Source organism: Peromyscus maniculatus, chromosome 17 (genome assembly GCF_049852395.1).
Source record: "Peromyscus maniculatus bairdii isolate BWxNUB_F1_BW_parent chromosome 17, HU_Pman_BW_mat_3.1, whole genome shotgun sequence".
NCBI classification, from domain to species: Eukaryota; Metazoa; Chordata; class Mammalia; order Rodentia; family Cricetidae; genus Peromyscus; species Peromyscus maniculatus.
In genome coordinates, this window is record NC_134868.1 from 37614368 (window position 1) to 37638874 (window position 24507).

The 24507-nt window shown below is 45.5% G+C and overlaps 2 long non-coding RNA genes across 3 annotated transcripts; one reads left to right on the top strand and one right to left on the bottom strand.

Moving 5' to 3' along the window:
* Nucleotides 1-269: 269 nt before the first annotated feature.
* On the bottom strand, nt 270-4778 carry LOC143269042 (uncharacterized). The gene is made up of 3 exons (XR_013045348.1): nt 4709-4778; nt 623-860; nt 270-468 (listed from the first exon to the last, which is right to left on the bottom strand). It is a non-coding gene; the product is annotated as an uncharacterized LOC143269042 (long non-coding RNA).
* A 21-nt stretch (nt 4779-4799) lies between these two features.
* On the top strand, nt 4800-21683 carry LOC121823484 (uncharacterized). 2 transcript variants are annotated; one of them, XR_006064979.2, is made up of 3 exons: nt 4800-5082; nt 8153-8236; nt 19987-21683. It is a non-coding gene; the product is annotated as an uncharacterized LOC121823484 (long non-coding RNA). The 2 variants fall into 2 exon arrangements; XR_013045349.1 differs by lacking the exon at nt 19987-21683 and adding an exon at nt 12228-16610.
* The last annotated feature ends 2824 nt before the right edge of the window (nt 21684-24507 follow it).

Genomic DNA, 24507 nt, shown 5'->3' on the forward strand with positions numbered 1-24507 from the left:
CAGACATAGACCTAGACATGTCCCCAGGCCAATATGTGTAAGGCAATTCCTCAAGTGAGGTCCCCTCTTGCATTAGATTGTGTCAAATTGACAATAAAAATTAGCCAGAACAACATTTTTAGGTAACACTTACTGTGCATCTTCTATATACCAGGCATATTGGTGAGAATCGTAAATGCATTATTCATTAATTTGGTAATGCCCCTGGGATACATTCCTTAATTAATCTTTAATCACAAATAACAAAATGAAGACTTTTCAAAACCAAATAAATCAGAATGTAAATGTGTTTTATGAACACAAAATCTCATATCCCTAATGACAGGTGGAAGACAGAGTCCATGTGTGTGTGACATTTAAGACTCTTGTCCTGTGTTGCTTTTCTCTCAGACCAGACAGCCAATTCTGATGGTCACAAGGGACCAGTGGTGGCGGCTTTGGTGGGCTCAGCTCTGCTGGTTCAAGAACCTAAGGAGAACGACGTGTAATGGACCTTGTTGAGAACCACAGATTCGATCGCTGCAGTATTTATTCCTAGGGAGTCATTTACAGAGTTGTCTGACTCACATGTGCAACTAACTGACTTAGAAGCGACTTGGTTCCCTTGGCTCTGGGTACCTACCGTTCTTTGTAGGGCTCCATCCATCAACACGTAATAAAAGTGGGATGAGCGTGGCGTCCCGAGACTCTGAGACTGATAGGCATTATGCTGCGGTGGGAAGGGCATCCGTTTTGGAGTAGAAGAACCCTGGAAGTTCACCGTGGAAGGGCTGGGAAGCCTCTGGTAGAAGGGTGGCAGCGCTGTCTCTCTCGCAGGCTTGTGAGGGCTGAAGATGAGCAGGCATTGGTCCCCTGGGGAACTGAGAGGGGTGATGAATACAAGCATGCAATCTCTTCCCAGTGTTAACGTTGTGAAACGGCGCAAGCGCAGGTGCAGCGGACAGTATCGCGGCGCGGCGGCAAGTTACTCACATGGCAGACGCAACGTTCAAGTGGAAAGTTTTATTATTAAAGGGGAGAGAGAGAGAGAGAGAGAGAGAGAGAGAGAGAGAGAGAGAGAGAGAGAGAGAGAGAGAGAGAGAGAGAGAGAGAGAAGAGGGAGGAGTGTTTTTTTCTCAATGGGGACATAGGATGGTGTCAGGACGCTGGGTGGGTCCCCAAGGGGTGGATCAGAATACTAACACCCAACTCATTTAAAAAAAAAAAAAAAAAAGGGGGCCGGGCGGTGGTGGCGCACGCCTGTAATCCCAGCACTCCGGAGGCAGAGGCAGGTTGATCTCTGTGAGTTCGAGGCCAGCCTGGGATAGAGAGTGAGTTCCAGGAAAGGCGCCAAAGAGAAACCGTGTCTCGAAAAACCAAACCAAAAAAAAAAAAAAAAAAGGCTCACACTTTTTTATTTTTGAAATCTAAACCCTCTCTTGTTAAGGGATGGTGATCTTTCCCAAACTGTAGGAAATTTTTGAGTGTGGTTACATCAGCCCCTGGATGGGGAAATATCCCGGGATTTCATCAGAGTTGAAGGAATCCATGATTTAAAGATTCGATAGTCAGCTTTATGTTGTTGTAATAAATCTGCTTCGTACAGAGATAATCTCAGAGGGAGAAAATATTTCCTCTGGCTCACTGTTTCAACCGGTGGGCTGATCCTGTTGCCTTGGGCCTGTGGCCTAGCAACACATCTTGATTGGAACACCCCACAAACAGACTGACCCATCTCCTGACCAGGAAACAAAAGAGGAAAAAGAAGGGGCGGAGTCCCACAGTTCCCTTCAAGGACACCTCCCATGGGCCCCACCAGCTGCAGCTTCCTCCACCTTCCGATAGCACCAGACTGGGTCCTCAGCCCTTAACTCAAGCATGTCCTTCCTTGCCTTGAAGCAATTGAAGGCCTACAAAAGCAAACAAGAACATGCTATGTATGCTTTGTGAACATGTGTGTCCTCAGACTAACCACTCACATTTCTGCAGATTACACACACAAGATTGACATCCGAAGTGAAGAGCAGGGGTGTCCTAGCTAGGGTGGAAATGTATTAAAACACACACACACACACACACACACACCTCTAAACATGGAAGACGCAGGGGACTAGGGGACACACCCTCCTGACCTCACACCTCACTGCCAGACAGCTGCTCCCAGGGTGCAGGCTCTGCCCTGCCTGGAGGGGTCAGCTGAGCCCTTCATAGGGCTCGAGGTGTGGGGTGACTCGGACAGCCTCTCACCTAGGGGGTGGGGCCCTGGAGAACACTACCTGGAGAGAGCAATTTGCTCCTTTGGCTAACCCTCCAGCGCATTGGGTTCCTGCCACACAAAGCAAAAGGTAGGCTGTCAAACTTTAAAGTTGATCAAACCCAGTTCTGAGAAAAAAAAAAAAAAAAAGCCCATGTGTTCTTTGCTCAATTGATCTCCTGGAGGGCACGGTCAGAACAGGTAGGTCACTGTGCCAACAATGGGAGGAAGAAGCGGGGCCGCTTTGCAGCTTCCAGCAAAGTGAGCTAGAAAATTCCTTTCACTCGGAGTGGGGTTTAGGTAATTGTACAGCTCAGTTCCCTCCTGTTTACTGGGGGACCTAGAGCCTAGGAGTTGATGTGACTTCAAAGGTTCTCCCCCCCCCCCCACAGGCTTTCTCTGTGTAGCTTTGTGCCTTTCCTGGAACTCGCTTTGGAGACCAGGCTGGCCTTGAACTCACAGAGATCTGCCTGCCTCTGCCTCCCGAGTGCTGGGATTAAAGGCGTGCGCCACCACCGCCCCGCAACGTCAAGGTTTCTTAAGCACAGATCTCTGCTTAAAGCCTGGGCAGCTGGTGAGGGGGATGTTTAAGGCAGGCACCTTCCTGGTGATTCATTTTAATGCTATGAGCTCTTAACTATGGGAAAAGGCCCCTCTGCGGTCCCCGCCACTTCGGTGACCTGGTCCACCTGCACCGTCTACCTTGGGGCTAGGGCCTGTGCCTGTGCCTGTTTGTTCTCCGGAGCCCTGCACTTTGCTCTTTTTATTTTTACTGGCCCTGCACTTGTGTTTGCTCTTGGGGCTCACCCGTGCCCAGAGCGGGAGGCCACAAGTGTAACTTGAGCTCAGCACTAAATATAACCACAGCTATCACCAGAGGTACCCATACATGTCAGCTCCCTTTCAGTGTCTGCAAGCCTCGCCCTAGGCTGCAGACACAGGGCAGGCATCTGCAGGGCTTTCCTGAGAGTTCACTTTGAAAAGGGAACTGTCACCGAAGGCAGGGGTGAGCCAGGGCTTATCGCAGCCGCACCCATGCCTTGTCTCTGGTATGCAGGGACAGAGCAGGGGCCTAGGTAGGGCCCCTGCTCTCTATTTAACAGGTGATTTAACAGCGTAGTAAATGTCCCTGGAGACTCCATTCCCACCTGTGGGTCTTCTGAAGGGAGCTGCAATGTGCCTATAAGTATACTACATGGCCCAGGGACATGTTCGTGGTCCTGGAGGAATCTGACCTATGGTTTTACGTTGTGTTTTTGCTGCAGATCTGAGAGCCACAGCTCCCAGACAGTGCTGTTGAATTCCACATCCCACAGGGTCAAGCTTCCAACTCCACTTCCCCCCACAAGTCCGCCTTAACCATCCGATGCACACATCTGTCTCTTACCCAGGTGGTTACAAGTTACCCGTGTGCTTCATAAATTATTTGGAGTTTTTTATCTTGTCAGAATGAGAGCAGAGCCGCGCAGAACTGAAGCCCGTGCCTTCTGCTTTTCCCAGTGCTGAGGCGGCGGCGTAAGGCCTGACTGAGTTCTTGCTCTCTTGAGAACATGGAAGAAGATTCTGCCTCCCCCCCCCCACTTCCCTTCCCTGAACAGAGTGGAAGATGCCATTAGCTATCTCGAGGCTGGGGGGGGGGGGGCGTGACAAATAGGAAGAGGTGTCTGGAGTGGGTCAGGACCTCTTAGACAAATAAACCCAGTGTAAGAAGGAAGCAGACTCTGGCTCAGCGAGCTGAGTCAACCAGGGGGTGGGGGGAGAGACAGAGAGAACACAGAGAGAGGGAGAGAAAACAGAGGGAGAAGGAGGGGGAAACAGAGAGAACGGAGTTTGGAGCACATCATTTCATCCCCCAGGCGAGCTGAAATCAGATCCCTGACAATCCCCCTTAGGTCCACAAGCCTAGAAATGCAAGCCTCTGCAAGAACACCTCATGCAATGAAAACCTCTTCCAAGAGGGAGCCCTCTCTCCCTTCCCTGTCTCCCAGCTCTTGGGAACACACACAGTCGGGTTCACGAGGCGGACCAGAGCATCCTCCACAGAGCTTACTACCTGGAGAAAAGATCACTCCTAGACCACATCGACAGGACTAAGGAGGGGCTGTTAGATGAGCTGAAGTTGGGGCTCTTCGGGGTGCCACTCAGGAGATTTAGAAGCAGACATTGCTGGTAGGAACTTCTTGCCGTAAATTCAGGGGTCGAATCTGCTCTGAGCTATCTCAAGGACGGCGATGGAGAAAGGACTTAGCAGAGAGAGAGAAGGTTTGGGATGTGTTTGCAAGCTCCCAGGAAAGAAGGGGAGAGGTAACAGTGCAGGAGCCAGAGACCGCAGAGAGAGGAAAGGACTGTGACTATGGGAAAAGGTGTCCCAGGCCACGCTGCATGTGCTTCTGCAGAAGGAGGGCTTGGGACGGGTCGTCGGTCATCTAAAGATGCACAACCTCTGACTCGGCCCACCGTTAGCTGCGCACTAACCTGCTCTCTAAAGGGCTCATCCGTGTTCATATTAGCTGCCGATGAGGACTGGAAATGCCTCTTGTTCTTTGCCCTTGGCCCTGTGATCAGAGGGTCACATTCAGGCCATCAGGACTTTGAGTGGGCACACAGTGTCCAACTTAGTCCACTAAAAAAAAAAAGTCTTGGCCAGTGTTCATCTGACCCGCCAGGACTGTTGGCTGGGGTGGTGTGGGGTGTTGATGGTCCTATTGTGGCAGTCTCTCTGGGTTTCGTGTCTTTATTGCAGACCATACCACACCAGGGGACTAAAGAGTGTTGTTCTCACAGCACAGCTGAGACCATGGGAGATGAGAGGCGTGTCTGTCAGGAGTGGGGCTTGCTGTAAGCTCAAGGTGGGGCCTCTGATACTAAGCAGTTTGTGGTTAGAACCAGAATTTCAGGGTTCTTGTGGCCTGGGGTCCTGTGGAAAGGTGTCAGGGAACTGGAATAACTAGATCATTATGGGGTGTTGAGTGGGGCTGTGTCAAGATTGTAGACAGTTTTATCTAAAAGCACAGGCTCTTATCTCTTCTGCCTGGGGGTTAGATACGTGATATTGTATTAGACAGATGATCAAAGCCTACCTTTCCCTCAGAATGAGGCAGCAAAGTTGAGAAACAATGAATCGGGAGAAAAAGTTTTAACTTGTGTTTTTAAGTCATACTCCGAGTCCAATGTATTTGTTCACAAACATATGCTTTTCATTACTCCACACTCAGTGTAAGACGATACGGCATGTGCCTCGAATGTAGACCCTCTCACTTTCTGTAGCACTGGCTCCCCTGGAAGACGAGCAGGAACTCCTCCATGCATTTGAAACCTGGCTCTCTTTCATGTGCTCTTTATTACAAGAGCGGTTATGTGCCAGGCTGGGGACACAGGAGAAAAAAGTCCTTGCCATGAGGAATTTCAATTCTAAAAGAGGAAAAATTCAAGAAATGACACCCAATGCACCATGTCAGTGAGTAGAAGGTCCTATGGGAGGTCCACAGTGGTATAGGGACACAGGGTCTATTAGCAAAGGAGCCCTCTGCTCTGACCAGGCTGTCATGCTCTTGCAGCCAACATAGTCTCCCAGAGGATGAAGTGTATGTATTCCCAGTATTTCCTCCAGCAGAAATGCTACCAACTCTACCCACCTTTGTTTGTTTGTTTTTTTTTTTTTTTTTTTTTTTGTTTTTCGAGACAGGGTTTCTCTGTGTAGCTTTGCGCCTTTCCTGGGACTCACTTGGTAGCCCAGGCTGGCCTCGAACTCACAGAGATCCGCCTGCCTCTGCCTCCCGAGTGCTGGGATTAAAGGCGTGCGCCGCCGCCGCCGCCGCCGCCGCCGCCGCCGCCACCACCACCACCTTTGTTTTTTTAAGATTTCTTTATTTTGTGAGTATATATGTGTATGCTGGAATATATGTATATGCACCACATGCATGCAGGTACCCATAGAGGCCAGGAGAGAGCATTGAATTTTCTAGAACTGGAGTTGCAAGTGACTGTGAGCTGGGAGATGTGGGTGCTGGGAACTAAACTCGGGTCCTTTGTAAGTGGAGCAAGTGCTTTTAACTGCCCAATCATTCACCACCCCTCACCACCCCCCACCTGGCACAGCTGCTTTCCTGTTTATTTGCATATTGTTATTCATTCAGACTTCAATTCATCCTGCATCTGATTCTTTTTTTTTTTTTTTTTTTTTTTTTTTTGGAGCTGAGGATCAAACCCAGGGCCTTACACTTGCTAGGCAAGCACTCTACCATTTAGCTAAATCTCCAACCTGCATCTGATTCTTATTTGGGCTGAAATCTCTTCGAACTGTGCAGCCCTTTGGTTGTAGGTTTGTGAATAGTGATCTTGGTCTGGATCTATTTTTACTTTATTGTGGGGCAGAAAAAGATGCTCCCAAAGGATGCCGCTTTGCATCCCAAGTGCTCTGAACTGAAGGACCCTGCAGGGGCCTCAGACACAGCCTCTTTCTGACTTTCTCCTGATTCCCTTCTTTTCTAAAACAGGAATAGAAACTCAAGACTTCCCAAGTAGACACTAGAACGCAAAACCAGCTGTGAAACCAAGAAGCATTACTGTCCTTCTCCTGCCTTTCTGTGTAGTGGCTAGCTAGAAACAAAACAAACAAGCAAAAAACCCATCAACAAAAAACCAATCGTCTCCCTGCCTTGTCTGATAGTGAATCCTGAAATTCTCATCCCACAACTGTTCTCTGGGGAGAGTGGACACCCTGCAGAGAGAGGGAATCTGGACCCACAGCCTTGCTGCGTCCCTCTGTCCTGAACCATTAGCTCACATCTTTCTGTCAGTCGCATTTCTACACAGCTGTCTGTTGTCCCAGGGCATTTGGATCTGCACTTCTGAAGTCTCTCACGTCACATAAAACGTTAGGTGAATCCACCGTGCTGATGGTTCTTTTCGTAGCCTATCCCTTCTTGCCCTGGTGTTTGCCCTGACTCACAGAGAGCACCAGTGAGATTTGACCCCTGCCTGCTCCTACAACACCATCTCTACCTTGGTTCAGTCTGGACAGACTCTAGCTGAAAGTCATTTCCCCCTCAGTGCGTGGAAATGTTCCATTGTCTTGCGGTGTTTTGCTGAGGTAGAGGAGCTTTTTGTAATTGTTTAATGTGTAATTTATCTTTGCTTCCCCTCACCGCTTCCCCTCTGCTGCCTGCCTTCTGCTTCTGCCTTCTCTCTCCTTTTCCCTGTTGGCTGCTTAAATTTTTTAAATACCGTGTGTGTGTGTGTGTGTGTGTGTGTGTGTGTGTGTGTGTGTGTGTGTTGTGTGCTGTGTGTGTTGTGTGTTGTGTTGTGTTTATGTGATGTGTGTATGTATTATATGTGTTGAATGTGTGTGCATGTTGTGTGTGTTATGTGTGTGTTGTGTATTGTATGTGTGTGTTGTGTGTATGTGTGTGTTGTGTGTATGTGTTGTGTGTGTTTTGTGTGTGTTGTAGCTCAATAAGGATGCCTGAGCACCATTTAGTTTTTTATTCTCTCCTGGGACCATTGTCTTCATGTCTTTCAATATATATTCTCATTCACACTCCCTAATCTCCAATTCCAATTACATGTTGGCTTTTCTTCTCTAGCTTCCATTTCTCTTAATACTATTTGATTTTTTTTCTATCTCTTTATCTCTCTGGCTGGATAATGGGTAATCTGTGCATATATGTTACAGTTACAGATCATAGCAATCCATTGTGCAATTCTCACAGCTCGGTTTCACTGATCCATATTTAATGTGCGTTGCATTCTAATATCAATGACAACCTTTGCTTTGGGGAATTACATTCAAATCTTTTCTCCTAGCTTTACAGTGGCTTATTCTTGCCATTTTTGTCTTTTGGAGTGTGGCTTTAATAATTTATGTATTTAACCACGTGTTTAATATTTTCAAATGTATTTATTCCTTTGCTCCTTCAGAAAAGGAATTGCCATTTCGTCCTTTCAAGTCTGACCCTGAAGATTCTGTCTGCTCATTCTTGGCAATGGTGAATTGCTCCTTAGGTATGAGTAAGTTTAATTTGTTCTCTAATTGAGATTGTGAGGGTGTATATGTGTGCATATGTATGTGTTATGTATGCACAAATGTGTGTGTGTGTAAGCATGTGTGTATATGTGTATGTGTGCATGTATGTTTATGTGTGTATTGTGTATGTGCATGTGTATATGTACATGTTATATATATGCACGAGTGTGTGTATATATGTGTATGTGTGTGCATGTGTGCATATGTATATTTATACGTGTGTATTGTGTGTGTACACATTGTCCAAAGTATCCCTTCAATGTTGCCGCTGTTTCTGCCAAGGACTCCATGAGTATATTGTCAGAAAAGACCAATTTTTTAATACTAATTGCCAATTAAGGGTTTCTAGACCACAGAGGTAAAACTGAACCATGGATTGTACAAGATAGAGGCGTAGCATTCTTACTTTACCTGGGAGATTTTATTTCTTCACCCTGAGTCTAACCCAGGCTGGGAACTCTTTCTCGGCTCAGTGTGGTCTGGTTGGGCAGACTCGTGTAGCTCATTTTTACTGAGCTGCACCAACAGCTCATTGAGGGTCACAGCTTAACTCGGGGACCCTGTTTCCCACTCTCATCTCAGTCAGGCTCAAGCCTTGCTCAGATCCACCTGCATTGCCTGTATGATCCTACACGAAGCCCATAAACCGGGCCTGTGCCGAGTCCTAGGATTGTTGGAAATATAGGTTCCCTGTCCCCTTCTCTCTCCAGACTTACAGAGTCTGCAGAGGCCTTATGAGCACATTAAGGTTTCAGGAGCATTGCTCTCACTCACATATTATATAATGATTATTCTTCCTGCTCCCCCCAAGCACCCCGAGGAATTAACTTTTTTCCCCCAGATGTTTTTGTCTTAGTTAGGTGTTTTTGTTTCCTCTGTATGTTTTAGGGGAGACCTAAGAATGTAATTTTCATTCTTGGCAGTTAATCTGTGCATTTAAAAACATTTTGTGTTTGTTGAAACTTTCTTTGTTGGGCGTATTGCCAGGCTTGGGAGTCCGATCCTGCTCATTCTTCAAAGAGGAGCTTTCAGCGTTCAGCAGTGTGCTCTGCCAGCCCCAGCTCTGTGCTCTGCATATATGGACACTCATTAACTATTTACAGCTTTCGTAGTTAAAGGATGGAGCAGAAATGTTCTTTTGAAAGGTGCATGGTTAAAGAAGAGTCATTTTTGCTCAGCTCATCCCTTCCGTGACACGCCTGTGATTTTTTAACCTCCCAACATGCTCTGCGAATACTACGTGCTTTTCGTGAAGCACAGGTACCGGCTCAAGGCTGGGCTTCCTCTCTTGCACCCTGTCATGAGATAGGGCAAATCAGCTGTATGCTCAGAATTACAGACACAGCACCACACAGCCTGGGCCAGTTTATCAGGGCCGCCTCTTGTGGAGTTCCTGTCAAGGAGTTGGTTATCTCAACTGGTGTCACACGCAGCTACACATGGGGGGAGGGGGGGAAGGGCTGCTGTGGATTTGGCTCCCTCCAGATTCCTTCAGCAGGCACTAACATGCAGCCCTCGGGTGCATCGGTGCATGGAAGTACCCTGACCTCGAGGGGCACCTGAAAGGGAAGGAGCAGCCCTTGACTTTAGGGAGCTTCTAATCTTGTAGTGTTGAGGCACTGTATTAACATGAATAAGAAAAACCCCAAGGTCCTGGAGAGTCAGTGTTGGATGGAGAGGATGAGATTGTATGAGAACGCCAAGGGAGCACAGGGTACAGAGCAAGGTGTCTTCAGAGTGGGGTGACACCATCCTTTCCGGCTTCTGAGAATGTCGGTCTCTGCCTCCCCCCCCCCCCCCCCCCCCCCGCCCACCTGCTTCCATGCTGAAGAAAAACATCGTCTTCATTCCAGAGAGAACCAAAGCTCCTCAGCTCTCCCCTGCCAAGGAAATCAATCACACAGTCCCGGAGAGCTCAGCATTTTATACCACCGTACTCTGCTGGGCATAGAAAGTGCAGCTTCCCTGCGTGAAGTAAGACGGGTTTGCGCTGTGTTCCCACCTCCCGTAGGGGACATCTGGCCCACAGTCCCTCATCACTGTTTGCAGAGCTTGCATTCAGCACGTACATCATGTTTTGGATGGTGAAGGACATGGCCAACAGTAACCAGGGAACCTGCTCTGCTCCGCTCCTCTGGAGGGCAGGGTTAGTATAAGAAGGTCCGGTGTCCTGTGCACACCCTCCCTCCCTCCCATCCTCCCAGCCAGTATGTTCTGCTCTTAGCTTCCTGGGAAGCCAAGATCACTCATGGCCTTTCAACCTTTGCCCTCCACACACCCACTCCTGGAATCTCTTACCCAAGTGCTTTCCAAATGCTACTTCTTCTTCTCTTTTGGCACTATTACTATTATTATTAGCTTTTTATTATTGTATAGGTATGACGTTTGGTCTGCATATGTGTATGTGCACCATATGCATGCCTGACACCTGATGAGGTCAGAAGAGGGTGTCTGATCCCTTGAGATTGCACTTACAGATGGCCCTGAGCTGCTATGTGGGTGCTGGGTCCTCAGCAAGTGCTCCTAACTGCCGACCCAGCTTTCCAGCCCTATCCTACCCATCCTTAAATGCCCGCTTTCCCTGGTGACTTTGCATCTGCAGTAGCTATCTGAAGCTTCAAGTGTGCCCTGCTTTGGTCAAAGTTGCTCTTTATGTCTTTCTGACTTATCTTCTCAAATATATTTGAAATTTTGATGACAGAGTGCTTATGACCCTCAGCACAAGGTTGGGCATGCAGCAAGCTTTCACGGGTCTCAGGGAAGTCTGTCAAAACTGAGTTCATAATATTCATATAATAGCTATCATCTACCTATCTATCTATTATATATATATATATATATATATATATATATATATGTATATATATATATTTGGTTTTTCGAGACAGGGTTTCTCTGTGTAGCTTTGGAGCCTATCCTGGAACTCACTCTGTAGCCCAGGCTGGCCTCGAACTCACAGAGATCCTCCTGGCTCTGCCTCCCAAGTGCTGAGATTAAAGGCGTGTACCACCACTGCCTGGCCCTAGGTGTATATATATATATTTTTTCACCTGTTGCTGTGAAACATTTCTGTATGATGTCTAGATGTTGTAGAAATCATACTAATGAGTATCTAAAACAGCCGGGCAGTGGTGGCACACACCTTTAATCCTAGCCCTCAGGAGGCAGGAGCAGATGAATCTCTGAGTTTGAGGCCAGCCTGATCTACAGCGAGAGTTCCAGGACAGCCAAGGCTACACAAAGAAACCCTGTCTGGAAAAACAAAAACAAAAACAAAGAAACAAAAGAGAACAAAAATACCCCCAAACCTAAAACATAAGGCTCTCTTGTTCATGAAGCTTGTACACAATGAGCCAAGCACTAGGCTTCTCCCTGTAAGGGGAGGTGACATATCTCCCGTTTCCACAGACACAGTGCTCCTGTCCCTGGACACCAATACTCTCTCTCTCTCTCTCTCTCTCTCTCTCTCTCTCTCTCTCTCTCTCTCTCTCTCTCTCTCTCACACACACACACACACACACACACACACACACACACAGCATAATAAAACGATGAGACGACTTCACCACTCTGTGTCTTCGGAAGCTTTGTGATTAGGGGCACACCATATATACCTGTTATGTTTTCCCAATGCAATAGCATCTCTCTGATCAGGAAATGACCCTTTTTCTGTTTAGTAACACTTTCAGTCTTGAAGTCACTTTTATGATGAGTGAATCCATATAGATAAAGATGTGTTTTTGGCTGGGCGTGTTGGCACATGCTTGTGATCCCAAGCATTTGGGACACTGAGTCAGGAGGATTTTGGAAGTCCTTCATGTGTTATTCTTAGATCCCCGACTCCATCTAAGATTTCCCCCTTCTTGCCTTGGATCCATTGAGTGTTATGAGACATTGGTCATTCAGTACCCTTCATCCTGGCTGGCTCACTTTTCTTTTTCCTAATCTAATGCACTGATTCTCATAAAGGGAGAAAATTCAAGAGGGAAGCTGCCATCCATCTTGGTGACCAATGCCCTAAGGTTGGCAGCTGACAGAAAGAAAGTCTATCTTCCTCTCTTCTCTGCCACCAGAGTCCTTCACAAAGCCCTTCACTTCTGGCTCCCTACAGAACTCAGCTTTATCCATCCACTGTGCTCAGCTGGAGACCAACAGCATGGCCGACCGGCCGCAAGGCCTTTGCTCTGAGGAGTTCATCCATCTACAAGTCTTCATGAGATCAATAATTAAAATTCTGACTAATGTGTTTCCTCATGCCAGAATCTTGTCATTTCTGGGAGATCCAAGGTCTCCCTCTTGTCTCTTTCCCGCCCTGCTTTTATTTATTTTTAAATTTTTTAAAGAATATTTGTGCTGGAAAAGTCATCCTGTTTGAGTAAGAGGAAAAGTGGAACAGAGGTGGCATTATGCGGATGTCCTCCGCAACCTTGTGGAGACTGATAGCTTGGGTCTCAGCCAGAAGAAGACTTCAGCCTCCCCATCTTCCCAGAAACGGCTTCAGTATGAGGTTGTGGGCATAAACCACACTCCTTCTTGATGTGCAGTGTGTCTCTGGGAAATGAGTTTAACCTTTCAGTGATCCGGGTATGAATGATGACAGATGCCCAGGGGTTGCCCCCTATAATTCTGTGACAATGAGAACGAGTGACCTATTAAGGAAGTTTGGAAAAAAATAAAACGACCTTACAGAGGAGAGACTTCCCAGCAACTGCTGAAACTCTAAAGGTATTTGAAATGAAACTCTCCGGTCCCTCGTAAATTTATACCCTCAATTTCCTGTGAGATTGCACTCCTCGGTTTGTTCTGGAGAGTTCTAAATCAAACACTGGCATCTGACAGCCCATCTGTCACTGGGGGTAGGTTGGGGCCAGGCAAAGGACCAGCTAGGTGGCACTCCTTTGCTTACAGCTCACATTCCTTCTCCCTCCTCATACTCCATCGCTTGTAAGAATAGACACACAGTTGCTTACACAAATCTTATAGGAATCACCAAACATGAAGAGAAGGCCTTTAGCTTGGCGAAGTTTGGGGAGATTTCCCAATGTCTTGTCTAAAAGGAGAGGAGGTCCATGCCCTCAAATGAAGGCTCAAGATTTCCCAGAATCACGAAAGTGTCCACCAACAGATAATAACACGTTGTCATTGTCCCAGAGTTTACCTGAGGGGCAACAGTTAGGAGGAAGCTATTTAATTCCGAGGCCTGAGTCTTAGTTTTCTCACCCATATAACGAGGCAGTAGGTATCATTGGTGGTCCAGGGAGACATCCCCTTTCACCAAGCTGGGCATCTGTCTTTTTTATCACTGTATCAAGTTACGATCCAGTGTTGCCTAAAGTTACTCATGTTATTGCTATTTTTCTCAACAAAATAACCTTGGAGTCCCCCTCCCTCTTCCCCTTTACAGGACACCAGGCTTAAAGTCCCAAGACCTTGCCCTATGCCAATCAGCAAAACTCAGGCTTTCATACTCCATGGAAGTCATCTGGGTACCATCAGTAACACGAGCTTTTCATTAGCTGTACATAGTCTTTGCGGAGGAATTTTATCCTCAGCCGCACTATCTCCTCTGTGCTAAAGACTCCCTTGTATGTTTTCATTTCAATTTCTCAGCAAAATCCTACTCTTCTGTTTTCAGTTAGCTCTAATTTTTATTTGGGAAAACAGCCTCGTCACGGGCCAGTCAACATTTATTTCTAAACAGTCATTGTATATCCCATATCGTGGGTAATCCAGAAGAAAAAAGTATTGGGCATCGAGGGCCTCAGTTTGAAACCAGAGAGAAAGAAAACTATAAAAGGGCAGCAATCAAGCACTTGTTGAAGTGCATTTGTGTGAGCTAGCTGAGGGCCTGGTGGAAAATGTGACCATCCACACCAAGTGTCTAGGAACCCGTTCTGTGTACACCTGTTACGTCGGTATAATTATTAATATCCATCCCCAGACCTTCAAAAATGTCCTAGTTTGGATGATAAATTATGAAGTTGCCTTAATGATGGCTCATCTATAGAAAAGAAGTCAACAGAGACTGTTACCATAGCAACTAAGAACCCTGCTGATGGGTGCTTTCTTAGCACAGACAACATCACACCCTGGCTGTATTTTTGAATGAGGCAATGCTTTCTATTGCCGGCGAGATTTGTACAGGCTACACCTGTCTTGTTGGTTAATCTGATGCAAAGGCTCTTTCTTCAGTGTTCAAACTCTGATCTCTGGGATAGGTTTAGGCTATTGCTGAAACGCGTCAGGTCTTTCATCTCTGGGAAACAGGTCAAGATCAGCTCTAAGGAAATGGCAAAAATGGAACAGTAGAGAACTGTGTAGTTCATGGCAAGGAAAGGAACTGAGGGATCTCACTAGCTCAGCCTGACAGCCTGGCCTGAGCGTCCACTCCATGCTGGATGCTGGGCCTTTACTCAGCAAGACGAGAGGAATTTGAGCAATAACAGAAGCATGGGGTGTGGGACGATTTGGTGCAAGTGAAAGTGTATACATCAGCCGGAGGCAGGAGCTGTGGATGCCGGCAAAGGCTAGATGATGCGGAACCTACATCAGCAAGCATTATGATCTTCCTTTGGAACTGAAATGGCATCTCAGCTGTCACCCCATCCCGAGGCCTCTACTTGCACTGACAGTTACATTTGCAGCAAGATGACCTGGTTTTCAGGGTCTTGGTGATCTCTGAGAACCTCTCTGCTCCCTCGAGGACCTTGTCCATGTGTTGAGCACATCAACGGACATCGTAGATCTGACGAAACAGTTTCTGGGGATCCAGGACAAAGAGTGCTGGCTGGAACTGCCAACCTCGGGCACGTGTCCTCATGTGTGTGGTCACCTCCAGATGTGGTACAGCGAGAACAATCGATTGATGGGGGTCAAGCTGGGATTCCTGAAGCAATTGCTGACAGTGCTTGACTGACCCGGAAGATGCTGCCCGTTCCCCGGGTGGGTCTGGATGGTGTGCCATGGAACCCCGTGTGGAGTTTTAGCCTCGAGCCGTGAATCTTGAACTCTCTGCCACGCTGAAGTACAGCACATAAAGCATGTGATTCTGTTTGCCCTGACAGTGTGCACTCTTGGCCACAGCAGCGGCACAGTTTGGAATGAGCAAATAGAATCGCCCCAAAAGGCGAACTGTAAAAGCTCTCTGCAATCACACGAGGAGGGCATGCCAACCGAGATACTTTTCAAAGAAGAGGATCATGGGGGGAAAAAAAAAGACGACTAAGAATTTTTAAAATCAAGTGCAGATGTTTGTTTTCCAGTTTGCTAGAGAGGAGGGCTAAACATGATATCTGTAAGAAATGTCTCTCTTTAGGCCCAAGGGAGATTTTCATTAAAGCTGTGCAAAAGGCTTCCCCTTCACTAATTCACACAAGCGTATTTCTTAAACAGTGAATTTTCCCCCTTTCTTCCAACACTCAGCAGCGTTGATTTGCTGACAAATCAGTGGTGATCTGAGGGAGTGTGGTCAGCCCTTCTTCTCCCCTGAGGACTCTGGAGATGCCAACAGATGGAAGCCATTTTGACTAAACTATGGCCATGAGGTTGCTAGGTTGTTTGGTCCACCCTGGGTCATGCAGATGCTCGGTCCATCTTGTCTACGCAACATGCGTTAGTGAGTGTGTGATGATGATTTGTGACTCTCCCTCGAGAGAGCTCTCCTATTTATAAGCTTGAGAACTCTCCTATTTAAAAGCCTTTGCTATGACGTGTCCATTCATGCTTCATTGTCATTTACACCCACACCACTCTGTTGGCCTCTGATGACTTGACAAGTGTGGTCCAGAATGTAAGTCAAGAATTGACTCCCTTTGTAGACAAAGTCAGGCTCTGAGAAATCTATTAGCCAAACCACAATGTTCTATTATTGTTTTTTGTTTTGTTTGTTGTTTTTAAAAAGCAGGGTTTCTCTGTGCAGCCCTGGCTATCCTGGAACATTTTCTGTAGACCAGGCTGGCCTCAAACTCAGAGAGCCACCTGCCTCTGCCTCCTGAGTGCTGGGATTAAAGGCGTGTACCACCACCATCCAGCGACAATGTTCTTGACAGTGAGGCTGCCATACACTTTGACGTGAACTCCCTTGACTGATGCAGGCTGGTAGCCATTGCAGTCTGTCGTCTGTCTGCAGACCACCCTTTGAGACACACTGACATATTCATGACATCACTTAATCCATCTTCATAGTCCAGAAACATCTTCAGTTATCAATCTGTCTTGACACTCGGAAAGAAAAGTTTGTGTTGCAAAAATTTGGATCTGTAAAAAGATACAATAACTGATATGTAGAACTGAATGGTATTGTAATTGTAAAAAAAAAATAAGAAAGTAAAACACAAAATTGGAGCCACATAACTTTCACAATCTTCAGTTTGTTCTGAAATTAATTGTTATCATATTCAACAGGAAAAAAAAAAAGATACAATAATACAAAGAACACCGCTGTGCCTTCCAGCTTGGTCCCTTTCAAGTTCTGCCTATGGTGTACTTGCTACTAACAGGTCCATTCATGATCATGTGATCTAGATTCCCCATCTCCACCTTTCTCAAGACGTTGTGCTCCCAACCCTCATGAGGACTTCATTACAGATGATCTCAGGATTTTCCCTATGCTGCCTCATATACTTTTTTTGGCAAAAAATGTTACAGTAGTGATGCTGTGATCTCCTCACTGCCCCCCTTACCAAGTGGCCCTTGATGTGAATTTGTCCCAGTGCTTGTGGTAGTGACTCAATTGAGACAGTGTTTGTCCCCATTTTTAAAAGTTACTTTGAAAAATGTAATTAGTGTTATATAAATATTACATTACTGGGTCTACAGTCACCTATTGTGAGTGGTGTGTGTGTGTGTGTGTGTGTGTGTGTGTGCATGCACATGCATGTGTGTGTGTGAAAACTGGAGCTCCATGTTGAGAGTCTTTCTCATTTGCTCTCCCCTTTATTCCTTGAGACAGGGTCTCTCACTGAAGCTGGAGCTTGCCAGTTCAGTTAGACTGGTTTGTCAGTAAGCCTCTGGGGTCCTCTTGTCTGTACCTCTCAGCTCTGGGATTAGAGGTGTCCACTGCCCCACTTGCCTTTTTACATGGCTCTGTGGATCAATCTCAGGTCTTCCCATCCTCATGGCACTTCATTGACAGTCACCCCCTTCAGTCCTATCTTACTGTTTTAACTCCAGTGTAGCTTCTGGGTGGCGTTTTTTGCCAAGATGTTTACCAAAGGGTAATTTTCTAATTGTACCACTTCGCTCCCTGCATATGTAACAGCTGGCATTTCCATGGAAGGACAAACCGTCTCATCTCTCATTTGAAAACTCATTTATAAGTCATTCATTATTCAATGGGTTATAATCCTTTATTGCTGTTAATTACTTTGATGATCAAGTTGAGCTAGATTTTGACAGAGTCCCAAGCATGTGACTATGGTGATGTTCTTTCAATATGTGGCACTCTCTCTCTCTCTCTCTCTCTCTCTCTCTGTGTGTGTGTGTGTGTGTGTGTGTGTGTGTGTACACACATGCACGAGCGAGCATGCATGCATGCATGCATGAGGAGGTGTTAGGATTGAACCCAAGGCCTTTACACATACTAGTCAGGTATCACACCACTGAGCTACATTCAGCCCTTTCAGCAACTTCTCCACCAATTGTCTTAAGATACCTGACACCTTTCCTACCCTAATTCTGGGTCAGCCAGTCCTCTCGGGGCTTTGTTTTCATCTCATGGAGGTAGATGTTTAGAAGCCATGATCTGGGTGTTGTGATCCCCCTTGCTGCTGCTCCTAGGTCCTCTCTGTGGACAGTGCTTTTAGTCACACACACACACACACACACACACACACACACACGCACACGCACACGCACACGCACACGCACACGCACACACACACACACACACACCCGTATGTATGTACACATGCCTTTGTATCTACACTTCTGTCTCCATTTATCTGGGTCCTGTCGTCCTTCATTTGTTTGCTCACTGCCCTGTATACACCTGTTCCCTTGACTGCATGGTGCTGCCTCTTGCCCTGATCAGTTGACACTGTCCTTGAGCGGGACTCATTGCCAGCTGAGGCCCCCCCCCCCCAGTCCCTGCTTTTGCTCCTTCTTCGCTCTGGCTGCTCTCACACATGCACTTTGCCTGCCCAGTGCCTGTGAGGCTGAATCAGGACAGAGAGGAAGTAAGCTAACGTGCCTTTTCTTAATTAGAAGGGAAAGCAGGCAATGGCTAAATCAGGATTGCTCACAAGGCTCCCCTTGTGTTCAGCCCTGCAGTTTAGCATTGGAACTGGAAGGCAGACAGCCCAGCTACCTGGATGACACTACGGTTGAAATAAAGTGATCTTAAGTCCTCTAAGTCTACTTTAGGACTGTGATCATGGCCAGGAGGGTGGGAGGAGGTGGTGTTTATGCATTCTGCAGTGTATTTTGGCCCTGGCTCTAATAGCAGGAACGGGGTGCCAGCGCTGGTTTTAACATCGCTGAGTCAGCAGAACGCTTGTCAACTGGTCTAGACACGCATTGTGCCTAATGAAATGAGAAGAAGAAACAATTGATTTTTTCAGCTGTTCCAAGAGATTGCACTCATCCTGACAGGATAGTCTTGCATGACGGTAGTTCTTCCCTCTCAAATGAAGCCCTCTACCACACACACTAAGACATATAAAGGGGGGCTCCCACATCGGGATGCATTAGTGTCAGCCCATCCATCATGTTTATGGGGGACCATGTTCTGTGGCCACCAGCAGATCAGAGCAAAATAACCATCAGGGAAAGTGGTAGTTGTGTGGCTGCTTCTACATCTTCTGGGCACCCATTGACTGTGTAGACACCCTACTGAAACCCACACCCCGGATCCAAGTGCTGGCAGGCAGCACAACACAGAAGAAAACAGGACATTGAGAGACCTGTGCTTTGGCCTCTTTCGATACCAACACTAAACAATTAAGTGCGTCCCCCTTTTTAGGCTTAAATGTTACTCTGGTGAGCTCCCATTTCCTGCCAAACCCTTCTGGGTTAAGTGTGAGCTCCCAAGGGCTGGTGACAAAATGGTAGACCTTTGTAGTCACACACAGCCAGTTACAAGTAGGAGCTGACTACTGATGGATGACTCCAGGCTTTCCCAGCTAGACTGTGAGCTGTTAACAGTGAGCAAGGGTTTGTGTCTATTTCTCTACAATGTTGCAGTCACTTTTACTCAATATACACGGGACTCAAACTGCTAGCTACTACAACCCTTCTGTATATCACCTTCTCTCCTTCCATACCTCTTTGCCTCCTTACCTGCCTCACAGGTTGGCTGGTGCTGATGCAAGAATGATCCTCATCTATGTGTGCAAAGGGCCTTGCTGCGGAGCTGCATTACTTTAATCTCAGCACCGAGAAAAGCCAGACATCCCGGCTCAGGATACAGCCTGGGCATTAGTTCTGGGCTGGCTTCTGCCGTGAAGTTTCGGCTGGACTTTCAGCAGCTCTCCTAACCTGTCTGGTACTCACGCTTTGCATCTGTGAGATGGAAAGTTGGACTTCCTGATCTCTCAGCATCCAGGCTTCTGCAGATGCTTACTCAGGCTGCATAATACACATAATCATAGTATGGTTGCATCCTGACTGACAGTGCAAAGATAGACAAGGAGAACTGGAACTGTGACCTATCATAAAGGAAAGGCCGTCGTCCGCACACTGGAGTTCAGCCTTCTTTTTCACTGTTTGGTGTTGTTTTCTGTGTTTACAGTTACAGAGAGAACAGCAGAAGGCACCAAGAACTGCTGTATCCCTAGCTCAGAGGACAGCGGGAGAAGCCCAGCATCCATTACCTTCTGCCTCCCTTTGAGACCACAGAAGTCCATAATCACCCAAGACATCCTTCCCCAGTGATGGAAGACGGCAGCGGCCAGCAAGCCCCACTACTCTCAGCAACAGCTTCATATTTTAGATTTTGAGTTCTTTTTTAACAAAGTACAGAGTCGTAACATTTATCCTAAAGGGACAATAACCGGATTCCCTCTTCATAGCTGCTTTTCTTTCAGAAATTATTTCCATTCCTGAAATATAGGCAAAGCAATTTCTTGTATTCTTCTTCGTCTCTCTCAATGTAAAAACGGCTGCATTTGTTATAAATGTAAACTATCTAAAATATAGTTTGGAAACTCGTTTTAAAAGAACTGGCATACATGTCTAATAAGCCTTGTGCTGTATTTAAGAAGAAAAGCCAGAATAATAGAGCCGTAAAATTACACACTGTCAAAGGTAGAAAAGACAATAGAGAATATGGAAATCAATGTTTTTTCAATTGCTGTTGGACTTGAAATGGCTTTAATGTGACAACCAGTATTTTATGAATGTAATGGAATAGAAAACACTAGACTATATCATCAGACCTAGTCAAGTTTTGTTTGGTCAAGTTTTGACACACTTAAAATACATCAAAGCTACAGAATTATGTAAACAACTGTGCACAGTAGAGAAGCATATTCATCTATATGAACACGATGATTTATGATTGGTTATTTTGATGTCCTGTTTAATTTAGAAATAGTCCGTGGAAAATGAAAATTGACTGAAAAAAACTATTCAATATTTATTGAGCATCTAAATGTGCAAGCGTCTGTGCAAAAATAATTCACTGAAATATTGATTATTAGGCTCTACAATTATTAAAGGTATTCAGTTTGTAACTTTAAAGCGCTCAGAAAGAAAATACCTAGGCCCAGAACACATTAATGGTGTACTCCATGAAACGTTTAAAAAAGAAATAGCAAAGTTGTTTTTGCATGATTTCCCCTTCCCCCTAAAAAATTAAGAATGGCAGACTTTCATTTCATTTTACGAGGCTAGTATTTACCTGATACCCAAATCAGACCAATAGGACTTATCATTTTATACACCAAAATCCTCAACAAAATACTAGTATCCTGGTTGGTGTTTCATGGCCAACTTGACCCAAGACAGTTATCTGAGAAGAGGGAACTACAACTGAGAAAATGCCTCCACAAGACTGCCCTGTGGGGCATCTTCTTACTTAGTGACTGGGATGGGAGGACCCAGCACACTGTGGATGGCGCTACCCCTGGTCATGCGGTACTGGCTTGTCTAAGACCAGGCTGAGCAAGCTATGGAGAGCAAGCCAACAAGCAGCATTTCCTTATGGCTTCTGCTCCCATTCCTGCCTCCACACTCCCACCTTGAGTTTCTGATCCGATTTCCCTTCACATAGACAGTGATCAGGACTTGTGAGCTGAAACAGACCCTTTCCTCCTCAAGTTGTCTTGGTCATGGTGTTTTATCTCAGCAATATTAAGTCAGACAACTGGCAAGTCAAATCTACCATTATATATATAAAAAAAGCTGGGGATGTGGCTCAGTGGTAGAACACTTACACCTGGGTAGTATGTGTGACACCCTAGCTTTGATCCCTAGCACAAAAGAAAAAAATATGAAAATTACATTCCATAGCCAAATAGGATCAACATTCAAAATTCAGTCACATAATATCATGTGGTGGTATTGTATTCCCCGAAATATTGTGCACCCTAATAAACTTATCTGGGGTCAGAGAACATAACAGCCACAATATTAAACATAGAGGATAGGCAGTGGTAGCACACGCCTTTAATCCTAGCATTCCAGAGGCAGAGATCCATCTGTTCAAGGATGCAGCCAAGCATGGTGACTCACGCCTTTAGTCCCAGAAAGTGAGTCTTTAATCCCAGGGAGTGGTGGTAGAAAGCTCAAAGGTATATAAGGCGTGAGGACCAGAAACTAGAAGCATTTGGCTGGTTAAGCTTTTAGGTTTTGAGCAGCACAGTTCAGCTGAGAGCCATTCGGATATGAGGACACAGAGGCTTCCAGTCTGAGGAAACAAGACCAGCTGAGAAGTTGGCCAGGTGAGGTTAGCTGTGGCTTGTTCTGATTTTCTGATCCAGCATTCACCCCAGTAACTGGCCTCAGGTTTGATTTTATTAATAAGAACTTTTAAGATTCATGCTACAATATCAAATTTATGTAGGACGAATATTTGTCAAAAATCCACTCATAAAAAAAAACCCACTCACTCATGATAAAAACAAAAAACAAAAAACAAAAAAACAAAAGCAAAACAACTTTCTCAAACTAGGACCAAAGGAAGTTTTCTTCAACTTGACATTGAGAGCAGCTATATAAAGCCTGTGGTCAACACATTTAAGCAACATGCAAGACTGCTGTCCCTCTAAGACCAAGAACAAAGCAAGAGGAAGCATGTCATCATTCTCATTCAACGAGGTCCCAGGCGTTCTAGCAATCACAGCAAAGAAATGAATGTCACATGGTTTGAAAGGATAGAAACTGAACTTCCATATTTTCAGATGACATAGCTATCTTTGTGGACGATCCAAGCTATCCAAGTCAATACATACATACATAAGACCCTCCTGGACCTAATAAGTGAGTTTAGTATGCTTGTAGGGTTGGTTTTTTTTTTTTTTTTAACTCTTTACTCTTCAGGGGCTGCCACCCATCTGCCAAATAATCACACAGAGACTTCTTTCTTATGAATGACTGGTCTTAGTTTGGCTTATTTCTAGCCAGCTTTTCTTAAATTATCCTGTCTACCTTTTGCCTCTGGGCTTTTGCCTTTCTCTATTTCTGTATATCTTTTCTTTCCTTCTTATTCTGTGGCTGGATGTGTGGCTAAGTGTCTGGCCCCTGGCATCTCCTCGATCCTCCCTCTTATGGTCCTTCTTCTATTTATTCTCTCTGCCTGCCAGCCCCACCTATCCTTTTTCCTGCCTTGCTATTGGCCATTCAGCTCTTTATTAAACCAATCAGATGTTTTAGACAGGCAAAGTAACACAGCTTCACAGACTTAAACAAATGCAACTTAAAATAATGCAACATGGGGTTAGGGAGATGGCTCAGCAGTTAAGAGCACCGGCTGCTCTTCCAGAGGACCCAGGTTCAATTCCCAGCACCCACATGGCAGCTCACCAGTGTCTGTAACTCCAATTCCAGGGAATCCAATACTCTCACATGGACATACACTCAGGCAAAACCACAAATGCACATGAAATAAAAATTAAAATTAAAAAAAAGAATGCAACACATCTTTGCATCATTAAACAAATATTCCGTAGCATAAAAAAACATAACACATCTTAAATCAATATTCCACAACATACTATATTTTATATTTTGTATATACTATATTCTGTATAAATTTCTGTATAACTGCAAATATTCAAAAATTTAAAATAAGAATGAAATTTTATGCCGAGCAGTGGTGGAGCACGCCTTTAATCCCAGCACTCAGGAGGCAGAGGCAGGCGGATCTCTGTGAGTTCGAGGCCAGCCTGGGTTACCAAATGAGTTCCAGGAAAGGTGCAAAGCTACACAGAGAAACCCTGTCTCAGAAAAACAAAAACAAACAAACAAAAAAAGAATGCAATTTTATCCCGGGTGGTGGTGGCGCACACCTCTAATCCCAGTACTCGGGAGGCAGAGCCAGGCAGATCTCTGTGAGTTCAAGGCCAGCCTGGTCTACAGAGCAAGATTCAGGACAGGCACCAAAATTACATGGAGAAACCATGTCAAAAGAAGAAGGAAGAGGAGGAGGAGAATGCAGTTTTATTTAAAGTTACTCAAAATAAACTGAAGAGCTGATATACACAATTTGTATTCTGAAAGGAAAATGGCAAAATGCTGACCAAAGAAATTAAGGAAGCCCAGACAAATAAAACGTACTTTGTGTTCATGGACCAGAAGAATCACCACAGCAAATCTGTCAGTTCTTCCCAAGTTGATTGGTAGATGCAATACAATTTTTATCAGAATCTCAGCATAGTTTTTGTAAGGATAGAACTGTTCTAGGGTTTATATAAAAAAGCACAATAGTTCCTAATAGACTCTCTATAAATATACTGCTATTCTACGGTATTTGTTTGCTCTTTGGGGACAAAGATGCAAACACAGCTCTATGGAGGAAAGACAGCCGTTTCATTACATGGTTCTGAGGCAGGTGGATAGCCACAGTTAATAAGACTCAACCCTACCTCATAAAATTTTCCAACTAACAATAGGTAAACACTTCCTTGTTTTAATGTATTTTATTATTCTTTTTGAAGATTTCATGCATCCATACACTGTATTTTGATCATAGTCACCCTGTGTTCTCCCTTAACTCCTCCCACATCTACCCTCTATTCTCCTACTCCCTCCCAACTTTAAGTTTGTTTTTAAAACAACTCACTGACTCCAATTTGTGCTGGCCACATATTCA